Genomic DNA, 19,186 nt, shown 5'->3' on the forward strand with positions numbered 1-19,186 from the left:
AGTGATTTATAACCGTAAGCATATATCTCTATATGATTGTTTATTAAATGATTATTTCCTAACAAGTTAAGCAAGTACAATGCATGAAGAGGTGAGTTATGCTATGCAAAACTACATCACATGGATATGATGGCTTGCCTTGATTAGTGGGGTTGTTCAAACACTCCTGGTATTCAAAGTTTCCCTCTGGAAATGTGTTTGAAATATCAAAAGAAAAAAAAAAGTCATTTAACACCTTTTTATTAACCAGAAATTCTATGAGTGTGGGAAAATACCAAAATTTACCAAATTGTAGAGAAATTCAATACCAACTCAATGCAAAAAAGAATCAAGTGATTTGGACTTGTAAATAAAAAGATTTAAATGGTCAAAGTTTCTGTTTGAATCTAGAATTAATAAAAGAAAAGAAATTCCTGGGAGGGGCCATGTCGAAGGCGTAAAGTGGAGGGGCGCCTCCACTTACCGATTCAGCCACGGGCCTCAGACACTGGCAGGTGGGGCCTTCCCTTTTTAAAACAGAGAGAGAGAAGGGGAACACAGGAGGGCGGCTCACCGGTAGCGCTCGCGATAGAGACGGCGGCGGGGCTGGGAGATGACAGGAACGAATCGGGCTCTCGACGGCGGTTCCCCTATACCCATAGCTCCTCCAGAGGTGGACGGACGTCGTCGCCCCTTCTTCTCCGGTGGGTGTAAGCTACAGTGGTCGTCGATGGCGACGGTTCCGGCAGGGGTTTGGCTCACAGAAGGCTCGAGGAGGACCAGGGAGACCAAGGGAATACGATGGCGGCCTCGGATTCAACTAGGGAAGGGCGGAGGTGGCTGGCGACAGAGGCGATTTGGCGACGGAGCCTTTCGCTGGAGCTGAGGGAGACGAGCTCCCGGCTCTTGTTGGGGTTCTCTAGGCTAATCCAAAGGTGGAGGGAAGGGGTGATGGCTAGGAGGGGTTCGGGCAGCACCTTATATAGGCCAGCGACGAGCGTTGTCGAGCTCTCCCGAAGCGGCGAGGCTCGGGCTTGCCACTGGAGCAAGGACAGCGAGCTGGCTGTCGTGGCGTGGGGGTGAGGTGATGGAGGACTTCAGGGGAGCGACGGGACGGGTCCAGATCCATTAATGGCTTCTGGACGATCACAGTGGCCGAAGCCCATTGTGCTGCCCGTGGAGGAGCTTGGCTGGGAGCGGCGGCGGCCCTCTCCAGGGACCTAGAGGCTTCGGGAGGTGCCACGCGTCTAGCACGGTCCTTGTCGGCGCTCAGGACAACGATGGGGCAGCGAATGACGGCTCGGGGCGGCTCGGCTCTCATTGGAGTTGTGCAGAGCGCGCTTTGTGGCATGCCAACACCGTGATCACCATGGTTGTGGACACCCTGATGCCATGCAGGCCTGGAGACCTTGTCCATTGCGTCGACTAGCCTCCCTTTAGTCACCATCCACTGCTTGCTCGATCATACACTCTCTCCTGCGACTAGGAACATCAACAACAGTTTATGTCTATAGACTTTGGGTGGTTTTAGAGCTCAACTGGGTTGGGGTTGGATCAAGATAAGATGTCTAGGAGAATCAGCATAGAAAAGAATCTAAACTGGCAAAGATTGGCATGGTTTGAAGATCAAAGGAATATAGTTCCTTTGAAAACCATATTTCTGGTCCAGAACACAAATGAGCTCCTAGCACTCAATTGCAAGCTTTGCTATCAGTGAGATTTGGTGGGGAAGTGTCATTGTGTAGTGCACACATGCGCAAAAATTTGTAGCTCCATTGTGCACTCCTAGCTAGCAATTCCTTCACAAGGGTTCAGTTTTAGCAAAAACTTAGCAGAGTGTTCTTGCTCAAAATTTGTATTGGACCATGGGATGTTTTTACATATTGGAACTATATATGATCCTTAGCAGCTATAGGAATTTATTGAGAATTTTACAAACCACGAATCATGGGGTTGCTTCACACAGGAACAATTCTGGTCAGAAAAGAAATAATTATTCTGGCCACAATTCTCCATTGGACCAAGAAATATTTTTGAATATTTTGAAATCATATGGTATTGAGAAGATGTTGTAAAAGTTTTGGGTCTTAAAGCTCATCCAAGCTATAGGTTGCTTCACAACCCATAGTGATGCCATAATTCCCAAAATAGAAAAAGCGAATCATTTGGAGGAATAAAATATTGCAAATAAATATTAGAAAGGTTTAAGTAAGAAGCAAAAGGTTTTGGGTTGCTTGAGACAATAAATCAGAGACTTCACAATCCAACTTGCTTTGAGAATTTGAAAATGCACCAAATTGCAAGTGATCTTCAAAAATATTTTAAAAAGAAAAAGTTTAAAAAATGAGGGTGTTACAAAAAAACATGAAGAAATGGAGTGCTACTATATCCAATCAAGAAAAGAAGACAATGAAATCCAGGAGCAGGTGCATCAATCTTACTCATGAACCGTGCTCTATTCCGAGTACTAGTGAGGGGCTTGTTGATGATAAGTCAATTCAATTATCAGGGAGACTCCCTTTGATGCCAAGATGGACCCCTTGTGTGTCCCCTCATGGCTCGCGGCTCATGCTAGTGGTGACACGAGGCTCGCACATCCTTTGACGACACAAATTTTGGGCGGCGGCTCACCAGCGGCGACCTCTCGCTCCCATGGCAGCAGCTCAAATGGCTAAGCCAACTTTGTGCCCACCCACCTTTTCCTTTTGGCTATCACCAACGACTAGATGTGGTGTGTACCCTTTCGCGAGATCTACTTACTCTAGCCCCACCCTTCCCCGCCCGACCTTCTGCCTCTTCATCCCCTGTCAGCGTTGTTCGAATATGCCCTAGAGGCAATAATAAAGTAATTATTATATATCCTTGTTCAAGATAATTGTTTATTATCCATGCTACAATTGTATTGATTGGAAACTCAAATACATAGACAACACACTATCCCTAGTAAGCCTCTAATGGACTAGCTCGTTGATCAAAGATGGTCAAGGTTTCCTCACCATAGACATGAGTTTTCATTTGATAACGGGATCACATCACTCGGAGAATGATGTGATGGACAAAGACCCAAACTATAAACGTAGCATATGATCATGTCAGTTTACTGCTACTATTTTCTGCATGTCAAGTATATGTTCCTATGACCATGAGATCATGCAACTCCCGGACACTGGAGGAACGCCTTGTGTGTATCAAACATCACAACGTAACTTGGTGACTATAAAGGTGATCTACAGGTATCTCTGAGGCTGTGTATTGGTTTGGCATGAATCGAGACATGGATTTGTCACTCTGTATGACGGAGAGGTATCTTTGGTCCCACTAGGTAATACAACATCACAATGAGCTTGCAAGCAATGTGACTAAGGAGTTGGTCACAAGATCTTGTATTACCGAACGAGTACAGAAACAAGTGTAGGGGATCTATCGTAGCCTTTTCGATAAGTAAGAGTGTCGAACCCAACAAGGAGGAGAAGGTATTGACAAGTGATCTTGAGCAAGGAATAACTGCAGGTACTGAAAGGTAACTTTTTATGGGTTTTCTAGTATAAGTAACAAAGAAATAAAAGCAAGTAAAGTAAATCGTGCCGAGGTGCAGCAAGTGGCCTAATCCTTTTGAACGCAAAGGATAATCCGAGGGACTAAACTTATGAAGACTAAGGCGTTCCTTAGGACACACGGGAGAGATAGTCAAGTGCTTTCGCCATACTCTGTCTAGTACTATGGTTTGTATTGATAAGTGTTATGTGGGTGGATCTTAACTAGTGCACCGTCTAGGCTAAGACAAGTACACTCTTATGATTAATCCATCTTGCAAGCATCCGCAAATACAAGAGAGAAATTAAGGCAAAGCCTAATCATAGCAATAAGCTTTAGGATCCAATACTCCCTCATGCAAAAGTATGCGAACTGGGGTTCAAGTTTCTGTCACTCCGGCAACCCACCATAAGCATTCTTTATACATGATGCATTCCCCTAGGTCCATAAAAAGGCAAAGTGTTATGTAGTTGATGTTCACATAACCCCACGAGAAGAATAACACCATAACTTAAATATCAATCAACACATATTACTTCAACAACATATGACTACAAGCATGTAGACTTTTCCCATGTCCGCAAGAACTAACGGAACTACTCACAAGACATAAAAGAGATCGTGATCAGAGGTGATGAAAATATGATTAACAATCTGGTCATAACAATAATCCTCAAACAAAACTCAATAACATTCACCACAAAAGAGTAATCAACACCGGTAGAGTAGAGGGGATGAATAGCGCAAGGTACAACTCCGATTGCAATGGTGAAGTAGATGGGATGAAGGTGGAGATGGTGCTGGTGTTGGTGATGATGGTGATGATGATCTCGATGATGCCCGTGACGATGGTGATGACGATGAGGATGATCTCCCCTTCCGGGAGGAATTCACCCCGGCGGAATCTGCTCGCCGGAAAGGTCTTTTCTTCTCTGTAGATTTCCGCCGCGGAGCGGCGGCGGAATTGCGAAAACTCTTCTACCCCCGTAACTTTTAGGTCAAGAGGAAAATATAGGCCAAAGGAGAGCATCGAAGGCGTGGCCCACCACCCAGGTGGCCTCCTAGCGATGCCTAGGGGGGCGGCGCCAGCAGGTCGCCTGGGTGACCTGTGGCCCCCCTTCGGCCCTTCTTTGCCCTATCTTCGGGATATGTTCAGAAACTTCTTCCCTCAAAATTTCAGCGCAATTGGAGATGTTCTGATATTGCAACTGTTCGTGCTATTTTCTTTGCTGAATCCTGCGTCTGCTGTTTCGGCACCGGAAAGTTGTAAACTGTGTAAAATAAGCCAAAACACTATAAGTACACCATCATAAAGTGAAATATATCAATGAATAGAGACAAATTATGATACAAAATAGTGATGCATTTTGGACGTATCAACTCCCCCAAGCTTAGACCTCGCTTGTCCCCAAGCAAATACTGAGCTCGGTAAACCTGTCCACAAGTTTAGAGAGTGAAGTGTCAATAAATAAGAATACGGACAAGAAGCATCATCATTTCTCTACTAAACTCAACCATCCTCAACAGCAATCTTAACTCATAAGGCCCTTATGAAAGATTAATATCAATTACAATGAAAAGCAGAGCTAAGAAAACTCATCAAACCATGGCAAACACATCCTTGGTCAAAGAACAACTAATAACTTTTAACTTTTGCTCTTCCTCTTATATTTTGATGGGATCAACTGAAGCATTTTGAAAGAACGTGTTATTAGTCAAGAAGTGAAGATGCTAACGCAAAGGAAGATGTTTGCTTCAGCTAAGCTTTAACAAGCAACTTACTTATCTTAATGATAACATCAACAAAGGTGTAATATGACAACTCTCAATGAAACAATATGAATGCATGCATATTTTTCAACACAAAGTTTCTGCTCTTTTCAGGATAGAAAGAAGTAGGTTTACTAACTCATCATGAAAGTAAAAGATCGGCCGTTCACAGAGGGAAGTAGGGAAAACTCATGTCCCTCATGCAAAAGTATGTGAACTGGGGTTCAGGTTTCTATCACTCCGGCAACCCACCACAAGCATTCTTTGTACACGATGCATTCTTCTAGGTCCTTAAAAAGGCGAAGTGTTATGTACTTGACATTCACATAACACCACTAAAAGTATAACACCATAACTTAAATATCAATCAACACATATTACTTCAACATCATATGACTACTAGCATCTAGACTTTTCCCATGTCCTCAAGAACTAACAGAACTACTCACAAGACATAATAGAGATCATGATCAGAGGTGATAAAAATATGATTACAATCTAGTCATAACAATAATCCTCCAACAGAACTCAATAGCATTCACCACAAAAGAGTAATCAACACCAGTAGAGTAGAGGGGATGAATAGCGCAAGGTACAACTCCGATTGCAATGGTGAAGTAGATGGGATGAAGGTGGGGATGGTGCTAGTGTTGCTGATGATGGTGATGATGATCTCGATGATGCCCGTGAAGATGGTGATGACGATTAGGACGATCTCCCCTTCCAGGAGGAATTCTCCCCGGTGGAATCTGCCCGCCGAAAAGGTATTTTCTTCTCTGTAGGTTCCCGTCGTGGAGCGGCGGCGGAATCGTGAAAACTCTTCTGTCCCCGTAACCTTTAGGTCAAGAGGAACATATAGGCCAAAGGAGAGCACCGTAGGCGGGACCCACCACCCATGCGGCCTCCTGGAGCAGCCTAGAGGGCGCCAGCAGGTCGCCTGGGTCACTTGTGGCCCCCTCCGGCCCTTCTTTGGCCTGTCTTAGGGATCTGTTCGGAAACTTCTTCCCTCAAAATTGTAGTGCAATTGGAGATGTTCTGATATTGCAACTGTTCGTGCTATTTTCTCCGCTAAATCCTGCGTCAGCTGTTTCGGCACCGGAAAGTTGTAAACTGTGTAAAATAAGCCGAAACACTATAAGTACACCATCATAAAGTGAAATATATCAATGAATAGAGACAAATTATGATACAAAATAGTGATGCATTTTGGATGTATCAACCGGTTCCATCGACGGACATGCAACTTGTTTTATAAAGATGGCTGGCGGGTGTCTGTCTCTCCTACTTTAGTTGAATCGGATTCGAAAAAGGTGGTCCTTGTAGAATGTTATACAGCAACTTGCATATCACTGTTATGGTTTTGCATAGGTAAGAAACGTTCTTGCTAGATACCCATAGCAGACACGAAAAATTTGCAACAACAAATTAGAGGACGTCTAACTTGTTTTTCTAGGGTATGCATGTGATATGATATGGCCAATGACATCATGTGATATATTTTATGTATGATATGATCATGTTGTAATAGTTAATATCGACTTGCATGTCGGTGCTACGGCAACCGGCAGGAGCCATAGGGTTGTCTTTAATTTTTGAGCGCTTAATGATGCTTTACTTTTATCGCTAAATTAGTAGAAATAGTAGTGAAAGCATAGATGGCATGACAACCTTGATTGCAGCACAATGAAGGAGACCATGGTGTGGCGCTGGTGACGATGGAGATCATTCCGGTGCTTTGGAGATGGAGATCAAAAGCACAAGATCATGGCCATATCATGTCACTTATGATTTGCATGTGATATTAATACTTTTTATGCATCTTGTTTTGCTTAGGACGACGGTAGTATTATAAGGTTATCCCTCACTAAATTTCAAGATAAAATTGTGTTCTCCCAGAGTGTGCACCATTGTGGGAGTTCGTCGTTTCGAGACACCACATGATGACCAGGTGTGTTAGACTCTACGTTCACATACAACGGGTGCAAGACAGTTTTGTGCACGTGGAACACTCGGTTAAACTTGACGATCCTAGCATGTACAGACATGGCCTCGGAATACAAGAGACCGGAAGGTCGAACATGAGTCATATAGTTGATATGATCAACATAAAGATGTTCACCATTGAAACCAACTCATCTCACATGATGATCGGACTTGGGCTGGTGGATTTGGATCATGTGTCACTCGAATGACTAGAGGGATGTCCATTTGAGTGGGATTTTTTAGTAATTTGATTAACTAAACTCATTATTTTGAACAATAGTCTAAGTAATCTTTGCAAATTCATGTTGTAGATCAATGGATCACGGAGTAACACCCCTGAATTTTAATGCATTCCTAGAGAAAGCTAAGCTGAAAGATGATGGGAGCAACTTTGTTGACTGGGCCCGTAATCTAAGGCTTGTCCTCATGGTTTCCCAAAATAACTATGTCCTTGATGCACTGCTAGGTAACATGTCACCCCAACCGACGACCCAAGATGATATGAACATCTGGCAGTCGGGTCTCGATGACTACTGAGTAGTTCAGTGTGCGATCTTGTATGGCTCAGAACCGGGACTTCAAAGACGTTTTGAACGTTATGGAACATATGAGATGTTCGAAGAATTGAAGTTTATATTTGAGAAGAATGCCCAGATCAAGAGGTACGAGACCTCCGATAAGTTCTATGCTTGCAAGATGGAGGAGAACGGGACTACTAGTAAGCATGTACTCGGATTGTGTGGGTATGCCAACCGTCTCGCTGAGTTAGGAATTGTTCTCCCACCAGAGGCGATCACTAAAAGAGTACTCCAATCACTGCCACCTAGCTATGAAAGCTTTGTGTTGAACTACAACATGCAAGGGATGAATAAATCAGTCGCCGAGTCAGAAATCCAGAAGGAACATCAAGTATTGATGGTCAATAAGACCACCAATTACCAGAAAAATGGCAAGGGCAAGAAAGGTAACTTCAAGAAGAGTGGCGAAGCTGTTGCCCCTCCCATGAACAAACCCAAGGCTAGGTCCAAGCCAGAAACTAAGTGCTATCATTGCAAGGGGACTGGTCACTGGAAGCGGAACTGTGCCAAGTATCTAGCCCACAAGAAGGAAGCCAACGCCAAACAAGGTATATATGATATACATGTTATTGATGTGTACCTCACCAACTCTCGTTGTAGTGTCCGGGTATTTTATACCGGTTTGGTTGCTCACATTTGCATCTCAAAATAGGAACTGCGGAATAGATGAAGGTTGGCAAAGGATGAAGTGACGATGCGCATGGGAAATGGTTCCAAGGTCGACCGCCGTTGGCACGCTCTCACTTCAGTTACCATCGGGATTAGTCATGAACCTAAATAATTGTTATTTTGTGTCTGTGTTAAGCATAAACATTATATTTGGATCTTGCTTATTGCGAGACGGTTACTCATTTAAATCAGAGGATAATGGTTGTTCTACTTATATGAGTAATATCTTTTATGGTCATGCACCCAATGTGAGGGGTTTATTCTTATTTAATCTCTACAATAATGACACACATGCTCATAACATTGCTGCCAAAAGATGTAGAGTTGATAATGATAGTACCACTTTCTTGTGGCATGATACGTCTCCAACGTATCTATAATTTTTGATGGTTCCATGCTATTATCTTGTCAACTCTGGATGTTTTATATGCATGATTATGGAATTTTATATGTTTTTTGGGACTAACCTATTAACTCAGTGCCTCGTGCCAGTTTCTGCTTTTCCGTGTTTTTGACCTTTTTCAGAAAAGAATATTAAACGGAGTCCAAACGGAATAAAACCTGCGGGGTGATTTTTTCCATAACAGAAGATACGCAGGGGACTTGAGAACCAAGGTAGGAGACCTCGGGGGAGGTCACAAGCCCCCTAGCCGCGGCCTGGGGGGCGTGCCTGGCAGGCTTGTGGGTCCCACATGGCTCCTTTTCCCTACCTCTTTCGCCTATAAATTCTCTAAAATCTCGAAACCAAAGAAGAGAGCCACGGAAATAATTTTCCACCGCCGCAAGCTTCTGTCTCTGCGAGATCCCATCCGGGGACCGTTCTGGTGCCCTATCGGAGGGGGATTCGGACACGAAGGGCTTCTTCAACAACACCATTGCCTCTCCGATGATGCGTGAGTAGCTCACCACAGACCTTTGGGTCCATAGCTAGTAGCTAGATGGCTTCTTCTCTCTCTTGGATCTTCAATACAAAGTTCTCCATGATCTTCATGGAGATCTATCTGATGTAATACTCTTTTGCGGTGTGTGTGTGTCCATGTCCGATTGATGACCCACAAGTATAGGGGATCTATCGTAGTCCTTTCGATAAGTAAGAGTGGCGAACCCAACGAGGAGCAGAAGGATCTGACAAGTGGTTTTCCGCAAGGTAATATCTGCAAGCACTGAAATTATCGGTAACAAGTGGTTGTGTGGTGAGATGATTCGTAGCAAGCAACAAGTAAAAAAAGTAGCAACGGTGCAGCAAAGTGGCCCAATCCCTTTTGTAGCAAGGGACAAGCCTGTACAAAGTCTTATAGGAGGTAAAACGCTCCCGAGGACACACGAGAATTTCTGTCATGCTAGTTTTCATCATGTTCATATGATTCGCGTTCGTTACTTTGATAGTTTGATATGTGGGTGGACCGGCGCTTGGGTACTGCCCTTACTTGCACAAGCATCCCACTTATGATTAACCCCTCTCGCAAGCATCCGCAACTACGAAAGAAGAATTAAGACAAAGTCTAACCATAGCATTAAACTAATGGATCCAAATCAGCCCCTTACGAAGCAACGCATAAACTAGGGTTTAAGCTTCTGTCACTCTAGCAACCCATCTTCTACTTACTACTTCCCAATGCCTTCCTCTAGGCCCAAATAATGGTGAACTGTTATGTAGTCAACGTTCACATAACACCACTAGAGTTAAAACAACATACAACACATCAAAATATCAAACAAATACCAAATTCACATGACTACTTATAGCATGACTAATCCCATGTCCTTAGGAACAAAAGTAACTAGTCACAAAGCATAATCATATTCATGACCATACAGGTAATGAGTAGCATCAAGGATCTGAACATAAACTCTTCCACCAAGTAATCCAACTAACATCAACTACAAAGTGTAATTAACACTACTAGCAACCTTACAAGTACCAATCGGAGTCGCGAGACGGAGATTGGTTACAAGTGATGAACTAGGGTTTGGAGATCAGATGGTGCTGATGAATATGTTGATGGTGATGAGTCCCCTCCGATGAGAGGAGTGTTGGTGATGACGATGGCGACGATTTCCCCCTCTAGGAGGGAAGTTTCCCCGGCAGGATCGTCCTGCCGGAGCTCTAGATTGGTTCTTCTCAAGTTCGGCCTCGTGGCGGCGGCGAATCCTCCGAAAAGCCTCCTCTCGATTTTTTTCGGAACGAAACCCTTCATATAGCAGAAGAGGGGAGACAGTGGGCCAACAGGGAGCCCACAAGCCCCCTAGGCGCGGCCAGGGGGGTAGGCCGCGCCTACAAGGCTTGTGGCCCCTTGGTTGCGCTCCTCTGGCACTTATTCCGCCCATATTTTTTATATATTCCCAAAAAAATGCACGTTGATTTTCACGGCTTTTGGAGTTGCCTAGAATAGGCATCTCAAACTTGCTCCTTTTTCAGGCCAGAATTCTAGCTGTCGGCATTCTCCCTCTTCATGTAAACCTTACAAAATAAGAGAGAAAAGGCATAAGTATTGTACCATGAAGTGAAATAACAGCCCAAGAAGCGATAAATATCAACATGGAAGCATGATGCAAAATGGACGTATCAACTCCCCCAAGCTTAGACCTCGCTTGTCCTCAAGCAAAAGCCGAGCTCATAAATATGCCCACATGTTTAGGGAGAGAGGTGTCGACAAAACAAGATACGAACATGCAGGCATCATGATCATGATCAGAACAGCAATACTATCATATCAACTCTTATGCTAAAGTGACAATTCCTTCACAAAGTAAAGCATGGATCAAGAACCTTACCGAGAATTAACAACTGATAGCCTTTAGTCATTGAAGCAATTGCAATTTATCACAACATCAGAAAGAGTCAAATAAGAGCTTGTAAAGCAACTCCGCATACTCAATCATCATTTTGTCTTCTATAATTGCTACAACTCACGTGGTACTCATGAGATCAAAGTTTCAGTTGGACACGGAGAAAGATAGGGGCTTATAGTTTCGCCTCCCAACAATTTTACCTCAATGGTAATGTCAACAATAATAATTCATGAATGCTTAACTCCAAGTTGACATATGAATATAGATCTTTCCCTAGCATATGACGTTAGCCAAGATAAAGGCGAAACAAGGAATTGGTGAAGATCACCATGACTCTTTCAAGGGCAAAAAGTAAAGGTACAAGATAGGCCCTTCGCATAGGGAAGCAGAGGTTGTCATGCGCTTTTGAGGTTTGGATGCGTGTCCTCTTAGTGTGGAGGAACATAACTTTATATTGCCTCCTGTGATAAAGAACTTTATTATGCAGTCTGTCGCTTGTATGTCTTCCTCATCACAGGTTCGTACAAAGCTTATTTTCCACACACTAATAGATCATACATATTAGGGAGCAATTTTTATTGCTTGCACTGATGACAACTTACTTGAGGGATCTTATTCAATCCATAGGTAGGTATGGTGGACTCTCATGGAAAAACTGGGTTGAAGGTTTGTGGATGCACAAGTAGTATCTCTACTTGGTGCGGGAGTTTTGGCTAATATGAGGTGCAAGCAATCGTCACATGCTAAGGGATCTCTAATCATATAACATTGTTCGGAACCAAGCAAACACAATTCATTATGTTGTCTTCCTTGTCCAACATCTACTTCTAAGCAAGCAATAGTTTAGTGAGTGTTCACAATCATAAATGGTGTCAAAGATGATGTATTTATATGTGAACCTCTCCTTCTTTATCACTTCCTATTAATTGCAACAATGACCAAGGTCTACGTTTGTCTACCCTCAACAAGTTTCAATCATAATTCTTTTTATATGTGAAGCCATCACTTCCCATAAGATCATTACATGATCTTTCATGCTTTTGTTCTTTTCTCGCTCTTTTGATCATGGCAAGAGGCAAAGCCCTTAACTAAGACACTCTTTATTATATGGATCACGAGCTCGAATACATCAGGGGTGACACAAAGCAAAACTCAAGACTAAAACACTAAGACTTTTAATCTACTAGAGAAAAAGAAAACTAAAAAGGAACAAACTAAAACAAAGGTAAAGTCAAAAGATGTGATGGTGATACGATACCGGGGCAACTTCCCCAAGCTTGGCACAAGCCAAGGGGATTGCCCATACCCATGCTCAGTTGTCTTCCTTTGGAGGTGATGGTGGTGGAGTTGTTGCAGAGGCCTTGACCTTGTTTAATTTCCACTTGAGCATAAAATTTTGCTCCCTCGGATCATCATTTTCCTCTTCAAGCCTTAACACCCTTTGGCATAATTCCTGCTTACTCTCCTGCAAGAAAGGAGAAGGGATAAACAAAGTCTTAGGATTCTTCCTTGAGTCAGGGAGGCTCGACTTCTTGAACTCCACATGGGTATTTCCAAGTGGAGGTAGAGGAGCCTCCTCCTCATCGGAACTTGTTCCTTCCTTCCCCTTGGGTTCATAATCTTCTTCCTCATCACTGGTCCAGCCATAACGATCCAAGTCCCCATAGACCTTGGGGTTAGCAAGGTAATCAGCCACATAGCTCTCCCCCTCTGAATCCTGAGAAGACATCTTGACCTAAATCTGCGTCAGAAAAAAGGCTCGAAACGAAAACAGAGGAAATCTGCATGATACGGGGGCCAGACCTTACGGGAGAATATATAATGATTTTTTTCAGACCAGAAGGAGTACTCCGCAAGAAAACGAAGTCCGGGAGGCACACGAGGTGGCCACAAGACCCTCATGCGTGGCCAGGGGGTGGGCCCGCGCCTGGCAGGCTTCTCGCCTCCTCGCACACTTTCCGGACTACTTCCAATTTTTTTATTTTTTCAAAAATTCCAAAACGGAGAAAAAATCCTACTGGAAAAGTTTTGGAGTCTGTTTTCTTACCGAATCACATACCTCTTCGTTTTTGGAGTCTGAAACAAACAGATAAATATCCCTTAGGTATTCTTCCGGAGTTATGGTATTGATGATATTGCTTTCAACATTTATGGGAGTACCTGAGATATAATTCTTTATTCTCTGCCCATTTACCACTCTCGAACAATTACCTTCCGTGTTGTTGATCTTGATACCACCAGAACGATATACTTCCTCAACAATATAGGGAACTTTCCATTTAGAGAGAAGCTTGTCTGCAAAAAATCTTAAACGAGAATTATATAGAAAGACATAATCACCTACATTGAACTCACGCTTTTGTATCCTCTTATCATGCCACCTCTTAACCTTTTCTTTGAACAACTTGGCATTCTCATATGCCTGAGTTCTCCATTCATCAAGCAAGATAATATCAAATAACCTCTTCTCACGAGCAAGTTTGAAATCAAAGTTGAGCTCTTTGATTGCCCAATAAGCTTTATGCTCTAGCTCAAGAGGTAAATGACATGCTTTACCGTACACCATTTTGTACGGAGACATGCCCATGGGATTCTTATAGGCAGTTCTATAAGCCCGCAGTCCATCATCGAGCTTCTTAGACCAATTCTTTCTAGCCCTGTTGACAGTCTTTTGCAGAATTAGTTTAATTTCTCTGTTGCTTAGCTCTACTTGACCGTTGGACTGAGGGTGATAGGGATACACAATTCTATGGTTGACATCGTACTTAGCAAGCATTTTACGGAAAGCACCATGAATGAAATGTGAACCACCGTCGGTCATCAGATATCTAGGGACTCCAAATCTAGGGAAAATAACTTCTTTAAGCATCCTAATAGATGTGTTGTGATCAGCACTACTAGTGGGGATAGCTTCTACCCACTTAGTGACGTAATCAACAGCAACTAAGATGTGAGTATACCCGTTGGATTTTGGAAAAGGTCCCATATAATCAAAGCCCCAAACATCAAATGGTTCAATGACAAGTTAATAGTTCATAGGCATTTCCTGACGTTTACCGATATTACCTACTCTTTGACATTCGTCACAAGACAAGACAAACTGACGGGCATCCTTGAAGAGAGTGGGCCAATAGAAACCTGATTGCAATACCTTGTGTGCAGTTCTATCTCCCGCATGGTGTCCTCCGTAGGCCTCGGAGTGACACTTCTGTAGGATCTGTCCCTGTTCATGTTCAGGTACACAACGTCTAATAACACCATCTACTCCTTCCTTATAAAGGTGAGGATCATCCCAAAAGTAATGTCTCAAGTCAAAGAAGAATTTCTTCTTCTGCTGGTATGTGAAACTAGGTGGTATATATTTGGCAACGATATAGTTTGCATAATCAGCATACCACGGTGCACTACGTGAAGTATTGATGACACTTAATTGCTCATCGGGAAAGCTATCATCAATAGGTTGTGGGCATCAAGAACGTTCTCTAACCTAGACAAGTTATCTACTACGGGGTTCATACGTCCATTTTGCATCATGCTTTCATGTTGATATTTACTGCTTTTTGGGCTGTTATATTACTTGTGGTACCATATTTATGCCTTTTCTCTCTTATTTTGCAAGGATTATTTGAAGAGGGAGAATTCACGCAGCTGGAATTCTGGACTGGAAAAGGAGCAAATCCTAGTCCACTATTCTGCACATCTCCAAATGCCCTCAAAATTTACGTGGATTTTTTCTGGAATATATTAAAAATAATGAGCGAAAGAACTACCGGAGGGGGGCCACCAGGGCCCCACAAGCTTGCCCACCGCCACCACCCCCCTGGTGGCGCAGGGCAGGCCTGTGGGCTGCCTGAAGGCCCACTAGCCCCCCCCTTTCTATATGAAGCGTCCTGGTCTGGAAAAAATTAAGAGGGAGCTTTTTCATGCTTTCGCCACCGCCATGAGGCGGAACTTGAGCACATCCAATCTAGAGCTCTCGCAGGACGATCCTGCCGGGGAAACTTCCCTCCCGGAGGGGGAAATCGTCGCCATCGTCATCACCAACACTCCTCTCGTCGGAGGGGAGGCATCTTCATCAACATCTTCATCAGCACCATCTCCTCTCCAATCCCTAGTTCATCTCTTGTAACCAATCTTCGTCTCGCGACTCTGATTGGTACTTGTAAGGTTGCTAGTAGTGTTGATTCCTCTTTGTAGTTGATGCTAGTTGGATTATTTGGTGGAAGAGTTTATGTTCAGATCCTTGATGCTATTCATTACACCTCTTGTCATGATTATGATTATGTCTTGTGAGTAGTTACTTTTGTTCCTGAGGACATGGGATAAGTCATGTTAATAATAGTCATGTGAATTTGATATTCGTTCGGTATTTTGATATGATGTATGTTGTTTTTCCTCTAGTGGTGTTATGTGAACGTCGACTACATAACACTTCACCATATTTGGGCCTAGAGGAAGGCATTGGGATGTAGTAAGTAGATGATGGGTTGCTGGAGTGACAGAAGCTTAAACCCCAGTATATGTGTTGCTTCATGAGGGGATGATTTGGATCCACTAGTTTAATGTTATGGTTAGTCTTTGTCTTAATTCTTCTTTTGTAGCTGCGGATGCTTGCGAGAGAGGTTAATCATAAGTGGGATACTTGTCCAAGTAAGGGCAGTACCCAAGCGCCAATCCACCCACATATCAAACTATCAAAGTAACGAACGTGAATCATATGAACATGATGAAACTAGCATGACAGAAATTCCCGTGTGTCCTCGGGAGCATTTTTTTCTCCTACAAGACTTTGTTCAGGCTTGTCGCTTGCTACAAAAGGGATTGGGCCACTTGCTGCACCGTTGCTACTACTTGTTACTGGTTACTCTTTGCTTGCTACGTTTCACCTCGCTACACAATCACTTGTTACCGCTACTTTCAGTGCTTGCAGTTATTACCTTGCTGAAATCCGTTTATTAGAGCCTTCTGCTCCTCGTTGGGTTCAACACTCTTACTTATTGAAAGGACTACGATTGATCCCCTATACTTGTGGGTCATCAAGACTCTTTTCTGGCGCCGTTGCCGGGGAGTGAAGCGCCTTTGGTAAGTGGAAATTGGTAAGGAAACATTTTTATGCTGTGCTGAAATTTATTGTCACTTATCACTATGGAAACTGTTTCTTTGAGGAGTTTGTTCGGGGTATCTTCACCACGAACGGAAGCACGAGGAGTTGCTCCTCAACCTGAGGTACCTACTAAAAATATCTTTTATGAAATTCCTTTGGGTATGCTTGAGAAACTTCTGGCTAATCCTTTCACAGGAGATGAATCTTCACATCCAGACTAGCATCTAATCTATGTAGATGAAGTTTGTGGTTTATTTAAGCTTGCAGGTTTGCCCGAGGATGAGGTAAAGAAGAAAGTCTTTCCTTTATCTTTGAAGGATAATGCGTTGACATGGTATAGGCTATGTGATGATACTGGATCATGGGGCTACAATCGGTTGAAATTGGAATTTCATCAAAACTTCTATCCTATGCATTTAGTATATCGTGATCGGAACTTTATTTATAAATTTTGGCCTCGTGATAGGGAAAGCATGGCTCAAGCTTGGGGGAGGCTTAAATCAATGCTATATTCATGCCCCAATGATGAGCTCTTGAGAGAAATCATCACTCAAAACTTTTATGCTCGGCTTTCTCATGAAGATCGTACCATGCTTGACACTTCTTGTGCCGGTTCTTTTATGAAGAAGGATATTGATCACAAGTGGAATTTATTGGAGAGAATCAAACGCAACTCTGAAGATTGGGAGCTGGAGGAAGGTAAGGAGTCAGGTATGAATTTCCAGTTTGATTTCATTAAATCTTTTGTTGAGACAAACACTTCTAGAGATTTTAGCGCTAAGAATGGACTTGACTCTGAGATAGTAGCTTCTCTATGTGAATCTTGTGCTGCTCATGTTGATCTACCCAAAGAGAAGTGGTTTGAATATCATCCTCCTGTAGGAAGCAACATAGCCAAAACCAATCTAGTTGAGGAGAAAGTCATTGCTTTTAGTGATCCTGTTGTTCCTTGTGCTTACACTGAGAAACCACCATACCCTGCTAGGATAAAGGATTATTCTAAAGCTCCAACTGTGATACGTAGGGGTTACATTAGACCACTTGCAACCCCTGAGGAGATTAGAGTTGAACCTAGTGTTTCTATTATCAAAGATCTCTTAGCCGAAGACATAGATGGGCATGTTATCAAATTCTGTGAGGATTCCTCTAGAATTGCTAAACCTCGCGCGAAAGACAAACACGGACCTGTAGTTGGCCTGCCTGTTGTTTCTGTTAAGATAGGAGATCACTATTACCATGGTTTATGTGATATGGGAGCTAGTGTTAGTGCAATACCCCGTTCTCTATATGATGAAATCAAAGATGAGATTGCACCTGTTGAGTTAGAACCCATTGATGTCACTATTATGCTAGCTAATAGAGACACTATCTGCCCTCCCGGAATTGTGAGAGACGTAGAAGTCTTGTGTGGTAAGACGAAGTATCCTGCTTATTTCCTCGTCCTTGGTACTGCACAAGATAGCTTTTGTCCCATCATATTCGGTAGACCCTTTCTCAACACTGTCAATGCTCACATTGATTGCATTAAGCAGACTGTCATAGTAAGTTTCGAGGGTGTGTCTCATGAATTTAACTTCTCCAAGTTTGGAAGACAACCCCATGAAAGAGAGTCGTCTGGTAAGGATGAAATAATTGCTCTTGCCTCTATTGCCGTAGCTCCTACGAATCCTTTAGAGCAATATCTGCTTGAGCATGAAAATGGTATGCATATGGAGGAGAGAGATGAGATAGATAAAATTGTCTTAGAACAATATCCTATTCTCAAGAATAATCTGCCTGTTGAACTGCTTGGGGATCCTCCCCCACCAAAGGGTGATCCTGTGTTCGAGGTTAAACAGTTGCCTGATACTCTTAAGTATGCCTATCTTGATGAGAAGGAGATATATCCTGTCATTATTAGTGCTCTCCTCTCAGAGGGCGAAGAGAAGAAGTTACTAAGAATTCTGAGGAAGCACCGCGCTGCTATTGGATATACTCTTGATGATCTTAAGGGTATTAGTCCTACTCTATGTCAGCACCAGATTAAAACCGATCCTGACTTTAAACCAGTTGGTGATCATCAAAGGAGATTAAATCCTAAGATGAAAGAGGTCGTTAGAAAAGAAATATTAAAGCTTCTGGAAGCAGGAATCATTTATCCTGTTGCTCATCGTGATTGAGTAAGTCCAGTACATTGCGTACCTAAGAAGGGAGGTATCACCGTCGTACCTAATGATAAGGATGAACTAAGGATTATTACCGGCTATAGAATGGTGATAGACTTCCGGAAACTGAACAAGGCAACCAGGAAAGATCATTATCCTTTGTCGTTCATCGACCAAATGCTAGAAAGGCTATCAAAACACACACACTTCTGCTTTCTAGATGGTTATTCAGGTTTCTCGCAAATACCTCTTGCACAATCTGATCAAGAGAAAACCACTTTCACCTGCCCTTTCGGTACCTTTGCCTATAGACGTATGCCTTTTGGCTTATGTAATGCACCTGCCACCTTCCAAAGATATATGATGGCTATATTCTCTGACTTTTGTGAAAATATTGTCGAGGTTTTCATGGATGACTTCTCTGTTTACGGGTCTTCCTTTGATGATTGCCTCAGCAACCTTGATCGAGTCTTACAGAGATGTGAAGAAACCAACCTCGTCTTGAATTGGGAGAAGTGCCACTTTATGGTTAATGAAGGTATCGTCTTAGGACACAAAATTTCTGAGAGAGGCATTGAAGTTGATAAGGCTAAGGTTGATGCAATTGAGAAAATGCCTTGCCCCACAGATAT

Source organism: Hordeum vulgare, chromosome 5H (genome assembly GCF_904849725.1).
Source record: "Hordeum vulgare subsp. vulgare chromosome 5H, MorexV3_pseudomolecules_assembly, whole genome shotgun sequence".
NCBI classification, from domain to species: Eukaryota; Viridiplantae; Streptophyta; class Magnoliopsida; order Poales; family Poaceae; genus Hordeum; species Hordeum vulgare.